We start from the raw sequence: 20005 nt of genomic DNA, 5'->3' as shown, positions 1-20005 counted from the left end.
AGCTGCAGGAGTTGGTGGGCTTGTAGTGAATATTGGTGGACAGTCCATCACCAGAAATTGAAACACCTCCTCCCCAAAATCCACAAACAGGATTGGCGCGGTAGACCGATCGTGTCAGCCGGTTCCTGCCCCATGGAACTCATTTCTTCCTATCTTGACTCCATTCTCTCTCCTCTTGTCCAGCCTCTTCCCACCTACGTCCGTGATTCCTCTGATGTCCTACGTCATATCAACAATTTCAGGTTCCATGCCTAACCTCCTCCTCTTCATCATGGATGTCCAATCCCTCTACACTTCCATCCCCCACCAGGATGGTCTGAGGGCTCTCCACCTCTTCCTTGAACAGAGGCCCGAACAATCCCCATCCACCATCACTCTCCTCCATCTGGCTGAACTTGTTCTCTCACTGAACAATTTCTCCTTTAACTTACCTCACTTCCTCCAAATAAAAGGCGTGGATATGGGTACCCAAATGGGCCCCAGTTATGCCTGTCTCTTTATGGGGTATGTGGAACATTCCTTGTTCCAGTCCTACGCAGGCCCCCTCCCACAATTCTTTTTCTCGGTACATCGATGACTGTTTCGGTGCTGCTTCATGCTCTCGTATGGACCTGGAAAAATTTTATCAACTTTGCTTCCAATTTCCACCCCTCCATCACCTTCACATGGTCCATCTCTGACACTTCCCTTCCATTTTATGACCTCGCTGTCTCAATTTCTGGTGATAGACTGTCCACCAATATCCACGTCAAGCCCACCAACTCCTGCAGCTACCTCGACTACAGCTCCTCACACTCTGCTTCCTGTAAGGACTCCATCCCATTCTCTCAGTTCCTTTGCCTCCGTCGCATCTGTTTCAATGATGCCACTTTCCAAAATGGAGCTTCTGACATGTCTTCCTTCTTCCTTAACCGAGGTTTCCCAACCACTGTGGTTGGCAGGGCCCTCAACCGTATCCAACCCATCTCCCGCGCTTCTGCCCTCACAGCTTCCTCTCCCTCCCAGAACCATGATAGAGTTCCCTTTGTCCTCACTTATCACCTCACCAGCCTCCTCATTCAAAGGATCATCCTCTGCGATTTCCGCCAACTCCAGCATGATGCCACCACCAAACACAGCGTCCCTTCACCTTCCCTGTCGACATTCTGTAGGGACTATTCCCTCCGGGACACCCTGGTCCACTCCTCCATCACCCCCAACACCTTATCTCCCTCCCACAGCACCTTCCCATGCAATCGCAGAAGGTGCAACACCTGCCCATTTACCTCCTCCCTCCTCACCGTCCAAGGGCCCAAATACCCCTTTCAGGTGAAGCAGTGCTTCACTTGCACCTCTTTCAATTTGGTTTACTGCATTCGCTGCTCCCAATGCGGTTTCCTCTACATTGGAGAGACCAAACGCAGACTGGGTGACCGCTTTGCAGAACACCTTCGGTCTGTCCGCATGCATGACCCAGACCTCCCTGTCGCTTGCCAGTTCAACACACCACCCTGCTCTCATTCCCACATGTCCATCCTTCGCCTGCTACAATGTTCCAGTGAAGCTCAACGCAAACTGGAGGAACAGCACCTCATCTTCCGATTAGGCACTTTACAGCCTTCTGGACTTAACATTGAGTTCAACAACTTCAGACCATGAACTCCCTCCTCCATCCTCACCCCCTTTTTATCCCCTTTTTTCAATATTCATTCTCATTTCTTCATTTTTATTATTTTTTTCATTTTGATTTTTTATTTATTTTCATTTTTATTCATTGTTTTATCCCCAACTTGTATCTTATTTTCAATCTTTTTTCCCACCACCGTCCCCTCCCTCCGCCCCACCCCACTAGGGCCATCTTTCACTTGTTCATGTTGTTCTTTCCAGAGTGCTTACCCTTGCCCTGCCATTATCACATTCTGCTTTCTGACCTTAATGCCACCATCAGCATTTCCTTTAGCCAGTACCACTACCATTAACACCCCTTTGTCGTTTTGTCCATGACATCTTTGCCAATCTCTCCTTTGCCTCCACCTATCACTGGTCTTCTATCCAGCTTCATCTGCTCCACCCTCCTTAAACAGTATAAGTTTGTTTTCATTTTTACTTCTCTCCAGTCATGAATAGTTGTGGCCAATTAAATAACTAACTAAAGGAGGAGGCTCCAGCTAAATATTAGCTGTCAACCTTGTGACATTACAATACAAGACTATATGAATGCCAAACAGCAGAAGCAGCATTCGATAGAGCTAAGAGATCCCAAGAAGCAGATCTAAGCTCTGGTGTTCTGCCATATTCAGTCAAGAATGGTGCCGGATAATTAAACAACTACCATGAGGAGGAGGAGGCAATACAAATATTCCCTTCCTCAATGATATGGGAGCCCAGCACACCAATGCAAAAGACAAGGCTGAAGCATTTGCAAGCATCTTCATCCGGAAGTACCAATGATCCATCTCGGCCTCCTCCTAAGGTCCCCAACATCACAGATGCCAGTCTTCAACCAATTCAGTGCAGTCCACGTGATATCAAGAAATGGATGACTGCAATGGTTACAGCAAAATCTACGAATCCTGACAACATCTCAGCAATTGTACTGAAGACTTGTGCTCCAGAACTTGCCATGGCAAGTTGACACCAAGGGAGGATTTGACCAAGTGTGGCATCAAGGAAATCTGGCAAATATGAAGTCAGTGGGAATTAGGCGGAAAACTCTCCACTAATGGGAGTCATACCCAGCACAAAGGAAGATGGTTGTGGTTGTTGGAGGTCAATCATCTCAGTCCCAGGACATCAATGCAGGAGTTCCTCAGGGTAGTGTCCTAGGCCCAACCATCTTCAGCTGCTTCATCAATGACCTTCCTTCCATCATAAGGTCAGAAGTGGGGATGTTCGCTGATGACTGCACAATGTTCAGCACCATTCGCAACTCCTCAAATATTTGAAGCAGTCCATGTCCATATGCAGCAAGGCCTGGAAAACATTCAGGCTTGGACTGATGTGTGGCGCAAATGTTAATTGCCACTTAAGTGCCAGGCAATGACCTTCTCAAACAAGAGAATCTAACCATCTCCCCTTGACATTCACTGACATTATCATCACTGAATCCCCCACTATCAACATCCTGGGGGTTACCACTGACTAGAAACTTAATTGGTCTAGCCGTGTAAATCTTCATTTATGAGGCGCAAATCAGAATGTGATGGAATGCTCTCCACTTGCTTGGATGAGTGCAGCTCCAACAATATGAAAGGAGCTTGATAGCATTCAGGACAAAGCAGCCCACTTAATTAGCACCCCATCCATCACCTTAAGCATTCACTCCTTCCACCACCCACACACAGTGGCAGCAATGTGTACCATATGAACAGTGCAGGAGGGCATGCCAGGAGCAGCACCAGACATACCTAAAAATGTGGTGTCAGCCTGGTGGAGCTACAACTCAGGACTACTTGCGTGCCAAACAGCATAAGCAGCAAGTGACAGATAGAGCTAAACGATCCCACAACCAATGGATCAGATCTAAGCTCTGCAGTCCTGCCACATCCAGTTGTGAATGATGATTCACATTAATTAAACAACACACTGGAGGAGGAGGCTCCACAAATATCCCCATCATCAATGATGGAGGAGCCCAGCACATCAGTGCAAAGGATAAGGCTGTAGCATTCACAACAATCTTCAGCCAGAAGTGCCGAGTGGATGATTCATCTTGGTCTCCTCCGGAGGTCCCAAGCATCACAGATGCCAGTTTTCAGCCAATTCGATTCACTCCATGTGATGTCAAGAAACAGCTGAAGGCAGTGGATACTGCAAAGGCTAGGGAGCCTGACAATATTCCAGCAATAATACTGAAGACTTGTGCTCCAGAACTTCCCACGCCTCTAGCCAAATTTTCTAAGTACAACTACAACACTAGCATCTACCTACAATGTGGAAAATTGCCTAGGTGTGTCCCCTCCATCTCATCCATGCTGCCAGGGTAAGTCAACCATCTCATCTTTCACAACTCACACACTCAAAAGCCCATGAGGCATTCACAGGCATCTCACACACTGCCAGATCTAGTGGCATCACCACTCAACATCACATACATATTCACACCTCCATCTGGGCTCATCTCCTCTGGAGTTTTCGTCCTCATCCCATCCATGGCTCCACTCACCACCCATGCATGCCAGGCATCCTTATCATTTGCCCTGGCATGCATCCTGCTCACACTCTCCATCTGTCTTTATGCAGGACAAGCTCGCACACAGTTGCAGGGAGAGTTCCCAGGCTGGGGGTGGAATGCCTGAATTCAAGGTCCTCACTGCCTTCGAGATCAGAGATATCGAGCTGGCCGGAGAGGACATGGACTATGCATGTGGTGAGGATGAGGTCAGCGGTGCACACCCATGTAAAGATCTTGCACTAGCTCATCCTTCAGACAACAATAATGTCAGTGCATTGTCCTGTTTTAGAACTGCCAGCCATGCACTAATCATCTCTCTTTCATAGGCACCTCTGCAAAGCACCCAAGATCCTCAACCAGCCAGGCCTTTAGATCGAGCCCTGACAACACCTTAGGTGAGGAACCGGAGGACAGTACCATTGAAGACCCATCACTCACCCACACACTCCAGCAGCACAGAGACACACGCCTCAGTGGGGTCTAGTCCTAGAGCAGCCTTGGGGTCACAATCTGGTGAGCACAGCACAGAAGCTGGTCAACAGCAGGCAGAGGCAGGGACATCTAATGTCGCCAGCACCAGGAATCTGTGGAGTCCGAGTGAGATGCTGAGTCTCCAGACTCGGTCCTAAATCAGTTGGTGGAGCTACAGCAACAATCATGGGAAGGGATATCAGCTGCATTCCTCAGATTGCTACAGATGATGGAGGAGTCCATTGCCTTCAGTTTGAGGTTATAGCGCCGGCATGCCAACACACCAAGGTTAACACTGGTAGGATGATGGCCACCATGGAGACATTGGTGCAGGATATCGGTCCTGCACTGCTGCAAGAGCTGCACTCCATCACAGTAGCCATTTGTGACATCCATCAGTGTCTTTGCAAGAGGGGTGTGGGGCACCTCGATCTCACTCCAGCTGCCCCTTCTCCTCAAGGAGTCAGTCAGGAGCCCTTGGGCAGCCATAGGGAGGAGGATCAGCAGCTGGACACCCTGGGCCATGCAGGTGATTCTTGGATTGTCCGGCTGAATCTCTTCTTCCTGTGACCCCCATCACCTCCAGCTCCACAGGCCAAGGAGGGTACACCTACCCAAAGTAGGCCACCTAAAGTAGATCCGGGCCCTCCAGGTCTTGGCCCTCTAGAGGACACCTGCCAAAGTCATTGTAGACAACAGGACATAGCAGTTAGCAGGCTGCCTCCACCTCCATTGTGGATGTTGGGTCAACACCCAGACAGCAGTAGGGTTAGGAAAGTTAAAAAAATTAAGAGCACAACATGGCATGGGTGTTGACAACATTATATAATGTTCACAAATGTAAATAGAATCACATCCATTTCACATCTCCTCTGATGCCTCCTTTTTATGATGAACTGTGTTGCTGTCAATCAGGTGTGATACCATGGTGCCTCCCCCACTTATCGTAGATGTTGCTATCATGAGCCTCTCATCTATGTAGTCTGCTTCCACAGTGTGTGGCCCTTTTTCAGATCATTCTTGACATCAGTGTTACCTCAACCTTAATGTTAAGTGTGTTTGTGGAAGGAACCTCATTCACATGCTTTGTGGGGTCATGGCATGTTTACTCTTGGTTGTGTAAGATTGAGGCAGAGGTGTTCTCCTATCTCATCTGCATTCTTGAAAGGTGAAGGTGTAAACTAGGAGAGATGTGTTGACGCATGGAGAAGGGTCATATATTGTGCAACTCCATATGTCCTCTGTCATCCGGCAGTGTTTTCCTGCTATGAGCCCATACTCAGAGCTCTTGTGCACTACTGTCTGCTAACAGCATTTCCGACTTTCTGAGTGTCCACCTGCTAAGCTGCCCAATAAGTGGACTTTGCCACCTCAAGATGCCGAAGCTCTGCCCATCTCAGCCACATTATTGCCCTGGCACTCGAACCTACAACCTTGAGTGGTTTCTCAACCTGTAATTATCTCCATTGCGACCACAAGGCTCTCGTCACAATGTTGGGATGCAGCACTGTGTATCCCATCACCTAAATGCTCACCGAGATACGTGATCCTAATTGAAAACGGTGATGTTTAGCGGTCGATAGAGTCTTTGAGCGTGATCTGGAGGCACATATCATAGCTTTAGACAATGTTGAGAGCAGCAATGGGATAGGAGCGAGGATGTACTGAAGCTGATGTCAGCTCTTTATTAGCAACAACCCGTCACCTTGAGGACCTCATGGTGTCTGAGCATTTTGGAGTTCACAAGGGCCAGGGCTGGTCATGAAGGCACAATATGTGTCTTAAAGAGGAGGCATTTTAATGTCTGGCACATAAGTGGTTGAACGTCATCATCCTCAGGTGGTCCACATGCATTGTGAGGTGAGGATAAAAGCAGGCCAGCTTCCCTAACTGAGAGTGTCGGATGTTAATGTGATAGAGAAGGTGACACAGAGGATTGAGTCATCTCAGAATAGATGCACACCTGCAGAACGACCTTGGCTGCCTTGGCCTAAGTGTTAGCTATCAGTTTTACCAGCGACGTTACACAGAAGGTGTTGTCCCATTTTTGGAGATGGATGACCTTGAGGAATTTTGTCACATTGAAGGCATACAGCTATGAGCCCACTGAGGATAGTGGAACAGCTCCTGGCTCTGGTAGGCTGCTGTTGCGATTGGGATGCTGGATAGATGCTTGAAGAGGCAACACCTTCTGATGTCCGATGCCAGGACTCCCTCCCCCATTTAACACCTCATCTCAGTGAGGACACATGCTCCCAAGACTTCATCATCTTTCAAAGGATCAGGACTATGTGAACTTCATGTTTAACTACTCACTCTCATATTGAAGTGCATGGTTGAAATGAGAGGAATAGCAACGTTGGTGTTAATGCTGGCCCATGATGGAGGGTGCTTGTCCAAGAGGGTACTCACTGCTGATCATTCTCCTTATGGAATCTGGTGGCTATGAGGGCCTCACGCACATGCTTGCCTCATCTGGCCTGTGCTTTGGCCTTTTCCCCTGCAGCCTTGGCTTCCTTGAACTCAATGCCCTCATCCCCTTTGATGTCCTCCTCAGTAGAGGAGATGTGCAGCTCCTCCATGTCGGCATCTGGGAAGTCTTCTCCCCGCTTTTCAGTGCCAGGTTGTGCAGCATGCAGCAAGCGCACAGATGTTCCCAGTAGAGCCCTGGAAGGAGCCCTGGAAGAGGCTCGGTGCAGCTATTACTTTCTCAGTCAGTGACAATGGATGCCCTCCTAGCCTCTGTGGTGCTAATTCCTGAAGAATATGTCAAATTTGAGTCATCAGAACCCTGGACATATGAAGGTGTCCATGTCACCGGTTCTCACTCAACATGCAAATGCTGTGCACCCTCGGTCTTGCGAGGTGCCATGCACAACGTCCCTGTGAGCCTCGTCTTCTGCATCCGGAGGGGGCCCTGCAGGCCCTTGGTCTCCAGGGTTTAGCTCCTCTCTTTGGCAAGCCAGGCACCTCCATCGCAATCTTCACCTTCTCTCCTGCCTGTAAGCGATTATGCAGGCAGCAATAAATTCAAGCTCCTTCTGCCTCTCTGCAGAATAAATGAGGAACAGACAGGAGTCAGCATCGGCCTGCAAATCCTATTTCTGTCAATGACTCGTTAGTGAATATGGATTCAAGGGCTTTGTTCCAATGTTGGCAACTATTCGGTCCTGAAACCTTGGCCAGAACTAGGTGCATGTCAAGGTGCTCCTTCCACATCACCACCCCCTATCACCCCCGCACCCCACCCCCTCCACCCCAGCCTTTACATGACCGGCTGCTATGACATTGCTTTGGCCAGATGCTTGGATGTACTGCTTTCAGCTCAGGCGCTGGGATCCTCATTCATTGCACTCTAATATTACACTCTTTGGAATTAACATGAGGGGAAATGCTTAGTCAGGAAATTAGATTATTTGAGGGGGGCCTAAGTCTTCTCTTCTGTGAAATTGCCAGCACCACAACTCTAACACGCATCTGAAGCTTGTCCAGCCATCGAATTGCTCAGGATTGCGTTACCACTCTCTGGGGAATTTCCGTACTGTGAATAAAGGGTTAAAACAAGGAGATCGATTGGTGCTACTGTGCAGGATTAGCCTCGCATGAAAATGCATCATTGCTTCACTTTCCTGGTTCCCTGCATTTTCATTGAAAGGCCCCTAACATGTCTCAGTTGTGCCTCTCTCCTCATTTTGAAATGCACAGTTCAGTTGGGTGCCCCTTTCATCCCCTTCCAGTGCATGCACCTGACCTCCAATCGGCCCTCAGAGCCCGCACAAGCAGAGTTTCTCCTCATTTAAATTTTTTACTGTGCTATCATTGCAGGTTGAAAGATGATGTTGAGCTCTCACTGCCAGACCAGCTTGGACCCTCCCTGTGTGAGTGTGGAAACCCCTCCTATTGTCCCAGAGGAACTTAATGTTCAAATTTCCCTTCCTTCAACACGTCTCAATCCTCCCCCTGTATTATTTGATCGCATCGTGGCTGTGGTGGATATCCATTTGTTAGCTAAAAACAAAAAGCTAAAAGCTACTGCGGATGCTGGAAATCCAAAACAAGAACAGAATTACCTGGAAAAACTCAGCAGGTCTGGCAGCATCGGCCCTGGACATTTTGAGGTGGATGTACCTGTGTCCCGTCTAGACCTCAAATCTCCCCTCCCCGTCTTGAGGCTAATTGCGCCAACCTCCCCCACACACACACATTTGGATGCCCCCACAACACCTTCTCCCCATCTGTAGGCTGCAGATGCCTCCCCCGACCGAGTGTGCCAATTGTCGCCCAGTATGATGCCAGAAGCCCCACAGACCAAGGCGCATGATGTTACAACCATGCCCTGCATACAATATGCTGGACATGACTGAGACTGGACTTATATGTGCCCTCCCCTTCCCTGGACTGGGACAAGAACAGTCTTTGCAAGCTCAACAATGTGAACTGAAACGTTTCTTCACTCAGTGCACCTCCCATTCTGGCCCCAAGTAGCTTCGTCAATCTGTAACATGCTCTCTTCCTATCCTGGCACTGGGGACGCTAAACCCCTGCACCCCCATCACAACCATGTGTCTGAGTGCAGCCTTCCCCACTCTTACCCCTCAGTGGAGCCCTTGCCCTGCAGTCCCTTCCCATGCCTCAAGCTAGTTTGCCCCCTTCCCCAGTGGAGCCCTAACCCCGCAGCCCATTAAAAGTTAAGGTAGGTAGAGACTTGCCTTTGACACTACCCTGAAAGCAATGTGGTCCTGCCTGTGAAGCCTGGTACTGGTTCCCGTGAGCACCACGCGATGCAAGGTAGGCGCACGAACCTCAAGGCCATGAACAAGTGCAGGCCGCCAGATGCTCATTGCTTATATACTGTGTGAAATACGTCATTCTAATTGCACGTTGGTGTGCCCTGATGATACAGCGTGGAGGGATGAATCCAGTGAGTAGTCCTTATAACGAGATGCAAATATATTGAAATCATGTTCCCGATGTGCCGTGGTGGGAGATGCGGCCCACCATTGAAGGCTGCAGCACACAATCGCAAACTAGTTTTATGACGCTGTAAAACTGATTTTTGGCCTTCTCACAATATTTTCCACTCCCGCCTGCCATGATGGCCGACGCAGGAGGGAGTGGAAAATCCTGCCCTGTGTTTTTTCTAATACTAGGCCCTCTTGAGCCTGGTCTCTAATACAGACTGATTTATGTCATTGGAGTTCTCATAAATCTTGCACTCTATGGCGTTGATTGAAGTTTCTGGTTTGTTTATCATGATACTCATCCACCTTCACCCCTACCCGCTCTATATCAATTTGTTTTAGCCATGGCACAAGCATATGTGGAAGAACAGGAAGTCAAGTCTATACTCTTCTTCCCATCAGAAGATCTGACACAACCAAAGTATTCTGAAGTGTTGTGGAACGGTAGCTCAACAGTGCAAAGTTGATATCATCATTCTTTTTCAAGAAAGCTTTTACCGTTCTTACTTCTCTTTTGGTCTCCCCATTTGCTTGTGGGTACCTGGGTAAACTAGTTGTTTGGACAAATCCATAGTCTTCAGTAAACTTCTTGAATCATTCATTTGCAAACTGTGGCAAAAATTTCTTTCAGTGAATTAATGATATCTTCTGAGGTTGTGCCATGAAGGCATTTAACCTCAACCCATCTGGAATAATAATCAACAACTATGAGCCCCTTGAGCTGGAAAAAGTCCATTTTGAGACATCCCCATGGTCTGGATGGATATAAGGATACTATCAGCGGTTCCTTTTGCTCTTGGCAATGGATTGCACAGTTACTATAGCTCGAAATCATGTCCTCCTGTGATTTTGAAATTCCTGGCCACCAAATTGAACTTCCCGCCCTGAAACAACAATTTATAATGTCTAGGTGTCTCTGGCGTATTCCTTGAAGGATCTTGAGTCTGAGGACTCATGGTATGACCAACCTCTCAGCATAAATTAGCAAGTCATCCACGACACTAAGATGTCTTTGTTGCTTGAAGTATTGTTTCAGGGTCTGCTTTTTGTGACTTTCAAATTTCATTCGCTCTCTGTGTTGTTGCTGGTAGGAATTTTGTGGTCACTAAGGTATAGGACTCTACATCCTCAATGTATGTTCTCTTGTTCTGGCATTTCAACAGGAATGCATGACACTACATCTGCTGTTGTTCGTTGTTTGCCTTGGACATATATGGCTAAGGCATCGAACCTCATGAATCTCAGCCGACATCTCAGGACTCTTGGCACCTTTGCTATTTCTTTGGCATTTAATAAGGTGACCAATGGTTTGTGGTCTGTCTCGATGGTAAACTGCAGGCCAAGTACATAGTCCGCAAAGTTCCCAAAGGCCCATGTGGCTGCTAATGCCTCTTTTACAATTACAGTGTATCTTTGTTTCAGTCAATGATTGAGATGCTTAATATACCCATGAATAGTTCTCTGAAAAATCTTTGGTGCTGAGATGATTCCAAAGGGTAGTAGATTGAAGCAATATCTCCCAAAAGCCGTGATAAATGTAGCCATAATTTGGATTCCTCATCCAAATGTAGTTGCCAGAAGCCACTGTTGGAATCCAACTTTGAAAAATGGTACTTTTTGCTAGCTTTGCCAGAGAAGCTCATTTCAGTACTAGAACCATACCTGAACACCAGCTTGTAGCTTTGGTTACAGCGAGATGACTTCCTGATGCAACATTGACACCATTTCTTGTTTCACCTTCTGTAAAAATATGGGTGTGAAAACTTGTGGTGGACAAGCACACTGGTTTTGTTTCTGGTCTCAGTGTGGTGTTATAGACTGTTTTCAGCTTCTCCAGACCTAGGAATAGTTTTGGGAATTATATCCTGAATTCTGTTGATTTCTTTTGGCTTCCCAATTCATCTATTTCATAGATGATCTATGCAAGATTTTTGACTTAACACTAAACACTCTTGGTAGTGGATCACACACAAAATTTCTGTGATTCCTCTTTTGTTGTGCAGTTTAGCAGTCAACTGTCCCTTGACCTTCAGTTGAAAGCCCACTGGACTGTGGAGCCATATGGTCGATCGTTGGAGAAGATGTTACTTTAGCCACAGTTTTGTGTCTGAAAAAATTGAAACTCCTACTCTGGTACCTAATTTGAAGTTTGTTTTATGTCCATTGACCATAATGTCTGTGTTCCAATAGTTCCCATCTGATCCTGTAATTTCTCCCAAGAATGGCACTTTATTATCTTTTTCGTCTTCAGCCTCTTGAATGCTAGATGATCTTAGTTGTTTCTCCTTTAATTTTTGTATTAGGAGCTTTTTGCTGCAGTATGCCAATTTAAAATGGCCTCTCTTCTTGCAGGAATGGCATTCCGCCTATGGCATAGGGTAAGGGGCATTCTTTGCACTGGTATAGTATTTTCCTGCCACAACGTGAACGCTGAATGATGGCGCAACCGCATTCTCTTCATTCTTTCCCTGTTTTGGAATAAGTGCACTCCTACTTCTGTGTCCTACAAACTGCACTGTATCAGCCATTTTTCTCCATGAGATTTCTTTCTTGATTTTAGCTTTCTCACTTCTGCCTATCTTGTTAACTGCACAGCCTTCAATAGGGTCAAATCTTCACTTGACTGCAGAAAATCTGATTAAGTCTCCTCAATCTCCTAAAACGATGCAATCCCAAATTAATTCATCTTGCCAGGCTCCATATTTGTAATTCTCAACTAGTTGATATATATCATTAGTGAAGGAATCAATGATGCCTGCTGTTCTTTGGGTGTGCCTATTGAACTTTGCCCTTTCTATAATGGCGTTCCTTTGAAGGCTAAAATATTAAAGGCTTTGATAACCTCTTAATTTGTTGTTGTGTCTTTGTTTATGCCCCATCTCTGACCATTACGTTGTCTGAACCACTTCCTATGGCGTAGAATAAGGTACTGACCTGTTTCTTGTTAGTCTTCTCTACTAGTCCTGAAGCTGTTCGGTGCCTGCTAAACCTGTGACACCAGTTCTGCCACTTCTCAGCTTGATCCAGGCCTTCCACGTGGCCGAAGCACTCTGATAAAGGTGGGATTTCCCCGTGGTTTACCTTCACTACAGCATTTTTTGGAGTTCCATTGGCGACTTTCCCATGCTGTCTTCTCCTGCAGCATATTCTCTTGCTGCTTCTTACAGTCACTGAGCTGTTTACTTGTTGCTTCTTTCATCAGGTTTTCTGTGGTCACCATCTGTTATCATCTTTGTGGGTCTTAGATGGGGTCGTTCAAGATCTGTACTTACAAATAATGCTGGAGGCAAAGCTGTTGACAAGTTTTACCTTTGATTGAATATTACACTAACTATGCACAGCACAGGCTTAGCATGAGGACCTACATAGAACTATTTATCTTCAGGTTCTGTTGTCATGTGACCTTACGTCACTGATGATGAAGACTATATATTTACATATTTAACATTAACCCTTCATACCACGATACCTGCACCTGGTGTAAATAAAAGGCAAGCAGACAAAAGTGGTTGAGCATCCACAGCCCTCCCACCTAATTTTCTTCTCACAATGGCAGGATGGCTTTGGGACCTACTTGAAGAAGTTGATATTTGACCTTGCATCTGTTTCCACTGTGGGATCTGAGAGGGGCAAGAAACATGACAAGGTGCAAGATTTCAGCCTCCCTAGAGATCTTTGGGCCCTGAAACTTGGCCATTTTCACCCTATTTCCAGGTCCAAACACTGCCAAATGCCAGGGTCACACCATGAGCTTGTCAATGGCAATGTAGGTGGGTTCACATTTCCTGTATGCTCGATCTGCCTGCCACTCAGACACAGGAGCCACAGAGAAAAGAAATCAACCACATTTCCTTTCAGCTCAGTATCATGTATTTGGCACCTTCCCACAATAACATGAGAACAATTCATAACGCATTAAGCTGGTAAATATGGATCCAGTCTGTAACATAACCTTTAGAACTCCATCACTCGGTCTGCAGAGCCACCCATCAACAACAATTTTGCCCCTGACCTGAAATACAAATGGCAAGTTGCTTATGACTTCAATACCCTGCATGGTCAGCATTAAATGATGACCCAAGACATTGACCAAGGTCACACAGTTTAAAAGAAAATTTAAAACACTTGTTGCTATAGCCAGTTAAAAATGTTAGCTTCATATTGTAATGTTTGTTCTTCAATTTCAATAATGCTTTTGGAAGAATTAAGGCTTGTAGAGTTTTTCAGCTTTGATGGAAAGTACACTGTGAGAAGAATTTTCCCCTCGTTGAGGGGGAAGTTCAGGAGCGGGCACATGCGGGCGCACCTCTGATCGGCGCTCCCGATTGCTTTACATGGGCGGGCCAATTAAGGCCCGCCTAGCATGATGTCTAACAGGAAGCGCTCTGCGCTCCCTGTGCAGGCAGGGGGGGATTCCCTAAGCCAGGAGTGCGCTCTTTCACGCATGCACGTGAAAGAGTACATTCATCTCCTTGAGGCTAAGTGCTGCCTCAGGGAGATCGGCGCCAAATTCAAAAATGGTCAATGCACAAAAATAAAATTTCCCTGACGTGGCCCCTCATGTGACACTGTCATGAGTTGGAATTGTCCATCACTTTAATTCAAACTTTTATTAAATTTTTAAAAACCTACATGAAACCTCATCCCGCCCGTAGATGAGGTTTCATTATTTTTCTGAAGCCCGCCAGGGCTCCCGGCCTGCCCGCCAACCTTAAGGTTGGATGGGCAGGTCCATTAACTAGTTGAATTTCTTTTTAAATGGCCTCAATAGGCTGTTGACAGGTCAGCGGGCGCAGAGCTGTTTCGGCTGTGCCTCTGCCAACTTGAAAATTGAAATGACGCGGGGTAATGTTGGGAGTTCCACCCGATGTCATCCCGCCTCATTTTACACATCTGTGAGCGGGCCCTGCTCCCCACTCGCTGACCTAAAGATCCTGGCCTGTGTGATTTTTAAGAACATAAGGAATTGAAACAGGACTAGACCATAGACCTTGAGTCTATCTTGTACAGGTAGAAGTGAGTTAACATGGATACATTTCTGTAGGCAGTTTCTGTCTGGAGGCAACAGCAGCTTGCTCTAGTTATTGGAACATGTTACAAAGCCTGAAACCAAATATGTACAAGCCCCCTGGGTGTCTGCATGGCTTTGGTTTCACAATCAAAAATTGGGTCATAACCATCTATCATATGTGTTTGAAGCACAGGGAACACATTCTCATTAAGATAGACTGGAGTTTTTTGCACTTATTAATTGGTGATTTATGTCAGATTTTCCCATTGCCCAACATGCAGGTCCAACTGTATGAGGTTAATTTACATACCTTTCCCTTCCTTCTTCTGCAGCTATCTATGAATCACTAGCAGCACTCTCTGAGTCAGAAAGTTCTGGATTCAAATCTTGTTCCAAAGATTCGAGCACCAAGTCAAGCCATTCCAGTGCAATTCTGAGGGAGGATTTTGCTGTTAAGAGATGTTGGCCCATAATTTCCGATCTCCAGAGCATCAAACTAAGGGGATACCCCAAAGGTGCACTGGGGGGCTCTCCCCCCCCAGCCCCCCACTCGGAAGCCCCCACCTAAGGACTGCTCGGCAATTGCCTGGGCAGTTCAAACTTCCATTGGACATTTACCCTGCACTGGGAGCCATCCAATGCTCTGATTTAAATCGCAGTCTTCAGATAGTCCAGCTGTCTGACAGGAATAGCTACCCAGGAAGAGTTAGAAGAATTAAAACTACTTCTAACTGCTGGGTAAATATAGCACCGATCCCCCATGGAAATCCTCCCACCCCAGAATCCCCATAGGACCCCACAACTACTCTCCCGTCCAACCCCCGCACCTCTAGACTATCCTCTTCAACCATTCCCCCCCCACCCACCCCGGCCATCTGGCCAAACCCCGACCATCCAGCCTCCACTGACCAGCCCAACTGACCACCCCCAACCACTCGACCCACCCTGCCACTGACCACCTGACCCATCTCCCCACCACTAACCACCCAACGCCCCAACATTGTCCACCCGACACCCCCCCACACTGACAACCTAACCGCTCTTCCCCCACTGATCATCCAACTGCCTCATGACCATCCTACCCCCTCTGCTGAGTATCCTACTCTCCCTGACCATCTTACTCCCCCCGCCAACATCCTACCCCTCCATCCTACCCCCTGATCATCCTATTCACCCCTTGGCCAGTCTGCCACTCCACCACCCCCACCCCCACCCCCACCCTGCCCACTTAACTTACACACTTACCTTCTCCCTAGCATCTCAAAGTGACTGGGGCCCTTAAATTCGCCTGCCTTAGGGCAACTAGTGCCGTAAAAAGGGGGCATGTCTTCCTATTGTCCAGCTCTCCTGCACTCAACTGAGAGGATTCCTGGACAGCTGTACTGCACCTTTCTCTTCCGGCCTAAGTCGGGAGGTTGGGCAAGAAAGGTGAGGCTGCATTTTAGTGTAAATAAATAGGAGCAGAGTGGCAATCTGACTGTGATTGCCACTCCACAGGGGTTATGGCCCATTACCTTGCAGATGAAACATTAAACAGAGGCCGGCCCTGTCTTCACCTTCAGGCAGATGTAAAAGATGCAAAGCATTACTGTCCTGGCCAACATTTAACCCCTTAATATAATTTAAAAGCAGTTTATCTGGTAATTATCTCAATGCTTTTTGTAGGACCTTGCTGTGTGCAAAATTATCTAATAGGTATCTAATTTAGTTAGGTACATTGAAGTTTCCTGAGTTACATATGAAGGGTGGTACTGTGTATTCAGTACAGTAGTCAGTCCTGAGTGGCTTCAATCCACTCTGTTATTCAATTTGATGTCTTACTTCATTCAGAATCATCACTTTTGAAAGTAGCATTTTTTATCAGATTCACAAAATCTGGGTGGCAGCCACATATCGGCAGCATTTATTTCTGAAACTAATCACATCAAACTGTGCATCAGTTTATTCAACCCATTCTACTTACCGGTTAGCTAGAGGCCAATAGTAGTTCCTAAAATAAAAGTGAATGAAAGCTAATCACAAACGGATCATGAGAAAAGAAGGTTGGCTGTCACTTTCCGAGAATTGGAATTGCACGGAATACTGGGGGAACATGAAAGACACTGATCCCAGCCATGTTCACTTAGTGACAAGACAGACTGTCAGAAGAGACATTAACCAGCATGTGCAACCAAAATAAGCGACTCTTGGTTTTGCACTGTCACAATTATAAACAACAAGAATTAACTACAAAATAATAAAAAACTACCTCAATTTGTAATTAACTCAGGTAAATATATAAAGGCTTTAATATGTCCAAATGGAAAGCCTCTATGGCTTGTTTAGCTCTGTTCCTTTTACCAAAGCATTAAATAACCATATTCCATTCTGTGTCTTGATCCAAAAATTTGGACGTTGCCTATTGTGCTTTGGATTGTGCTCACTGTGATACTTTCTTTTTCAGTTCTCCAACTGATTATGGCATAATTTGCCACTGAGGGATTGGGAGCACAACTATGAAATTTGTTTGGCATTTGTCACCAATAACACTGTTACGGCAAATTCTGTACCAATGAATAAGTAACTCTTTTTTGTTGTTATTCACTCTTCAAACATAAGCATTACAGGGAAGGCCGGCAGTTATTACTGTTGCTTGTTTCTCTTGAGAAAGTGGTGGTGAGACACCTTCTTAAGTCTACATGGTGAAGGTTCTCCCACAATGCTGTTAGATAGGGAATTCCAGGAATTTGGCCAAGTGACACGTGCCCAAGTCAGGATAGTGTGTGACTTTGAAGGGAATTTTGAGGTGACTCTATTCCATGCATTTGCTGCCCTACGGGTGGTGGAGGTAAGGTGCAAGGCTTCTTTGACCTTAGGGGCAGAATCTTCTGCCTGTCGGGCGGGCCAGTTGGGAGCGGGCAGGTGGGGAGGGTTGGTGCGGAGCCGATCGCTGCCCACGATCAGCTGCGCGCCGCCATTTTACATGGGTGGGCCAATTAAGGCCCGCCCAGCGTGATGTGCACCCGATAGCACTCAGCACTACCTGTGCGGGTGGGGGGAGGAGGGAGAGTCGGGGCCTGCACTCTTTCATACATGCGCACACAAGAGCACAGAAATCTCCCTGAGGCACAGAGCTGCCCCAGGGAGATTAAGTTTACATTGAAATTTTGAAAAAAAGAAAGATTAAAATTATTCAGACATGTCCCCTCATGTGATGCTGTCACATGAGCTGGGACATGTTTATGAATTCAGCAAAATGTATTTATTCATTTAATAAAACCTTTATGAAACCTCAGCCCACCCATGGATGAGGTTTCATGAAAAACGCAAAGGCTGCTTGGGCTCTTTGCCTGCCCGTCAACCTTAAGCTTGGACAAGCAGCCCTGTCAATTACCTAAATTGGTTTATTAATGGCCTTAACAGGCCTTTGACAGTTTGCCGGGTGCGCAGCCGCCTCTGGCGTGCACCTGCCGAACAGAAGATCGGAATGATGCGCGGTGATGTAGGGACGAACGCCCAACGTCACCGCGCATCGTTTTACACGTCAGGGTGTGGGGCCCGCCCCTGCACGCCGACGGGAAAATTCTCCCCTAGATTTTTTGCACGCTACTGAAGATTAAGCAAAAAGACAAAAGAACTGGCAACCTAACTAATCAACCACTACTGTTGTGGTTGATTTATCCTTACCAGGTGTGGACATATCATGCACTAAACTAAATCTGTCTCTGCCAGAGTATTCAACACCAAACTAATGCCAACGTTAACATAGAAGAAGCCAGAAGACAGAACTATAACAAGATGACATAATAGCACATAAGTGTTCCTTAGCAGCATGGTCCCAACTGACAATGAAACACCTGTGGGACCTCTGAATCGTACTGGTTAGAGGTAGCTGGCAATGACAATGTCCTTTTATGGAAAAGCCACAAGTAGATGACTGCTGACCTCAATTTGCATTTGTTATATTGTTGTATTGTCCCAGTATGATTTGTGAGCCGCATGAATGCCCAGGGTGCCACATTCACTAATGCACTGCAGTCAGGTTTCACACAACAATGTCAGAAGCACATGGTGTGATCTGTGAAATAGGTTCAAAGCCCTAGCAGTTTGTGTCTGAAAGTGTGATTATTTCAAATCTTTGGGAACCATAAGATAAAACAGTATTTTCTTTTAATGGTTGTCAAAATCATTAACTATGGGAATAATTCTGGCATGAGCCTGTAGTTAACGGCATTATTTAATTCCAAACATCAACTGATGCAGTTTTAAAATATGGAACCATTTCAGCATGGATTATTAGCATAATAAAAACTTATTTTTGTGAACTGGAGTAAGAAATTCTATCATCTTAAATAGTTTGTCTATGATTTTTCATTGATCTGTCAATATCGTGCAATGATGCATTAAATCATACATTTTTTGAAAAGAACTTCGCAGTTAATTACTGTTATTATATAGAATGATGGATAGTTACCTGTCTGAGAGAATTGTTAGGCGCAAAACAATTCGTGCATAAATTGGGAGAATGAAACTCATGCCTATTTGAACCCTAAAATTTGTAGTAGGTCTCTAGTTCATAAGTACCGTGATCAAATAAATATTTTTGCTTTTTATCAATTGGAATTTTAAAAGATTTTGAACTTCCAAGGTTTACAACCATCCCAGCATTATGCGCTGACGTTATTGAGAATTGATTTCAAGTACTGCGCTATGACTCAAGAAAATGGTCAGCATTTGTATAAAGATTTGAATGGCTCTCTCAAATGGGATCTCTGTCATCAAAATTGTTGAGGCACTTTTTGTTCTTATAGTTGTTCCACAGGGCGGGTAGGGTTGAAATCAGCCACCTACTCCATCCCAGAACAAAACAGCAATAGGAGGATCCATTGGTGTCTAGTGCGAATTTGTACATGTCACATACCATGTGTATGCCAAAGGCTAATAGTGTGATATATAAGGGTAGATTTTCTGAATCCTTGCCTGTGGTGAAGTACTTGACCCACAAAATGGGCAGCATCCCTTGAACTGTGAACTCTGCTAAAAAAATCTACCAATTTTTGCATTTGGGGTTTCAAAACTGCCAATATGACCCTTTGCTTTTTAAAAAATTCATTTACAGGATGTGGGTGTCACTGGTTAGGCCAGAATTTAGTCCTCATCCCTAATTGCCCTTGAGAAGGTGGTGGTGAGCTGCCTTCTTGAACCACTGCAGTCCATGTGGTGCAGGTACACCAGTGCTGCTAAGGAGGGAGTTCCAGTTTCATTTTTTTAAATTGACTGTTTAGCAGTTTGATATAACTGAGCAGCTTGCTAGGCCATTTCAGAGTCCACTACATTACTGTGGGTCTGGAGTCACATGTAGGCCAGACCAGCAGATTTCCTTCCCTAAAGGGCATTAGTGAACCAGATGGATTTTTATGACAATGGTTC

Source organism: Cetorhinus maximus, chromosome 1 (assembly GCF_964194155.1).
Source record: "Cetorhinus maximus chromosome 1, sCetMax3.hap1.1, whole genome shotgun sequence".
In the NCBI taxonomy this organism is placed as follows: domain Eukaryota; kingdom Metazoa; phylum Chordata; class Chondrichthyes; order Lamniformes; family Cetorhinidae; genus Cetorhinus; species Cetorhinus maximus.
Note: the sequence above shows the minus strand (reverse complement) of the source record.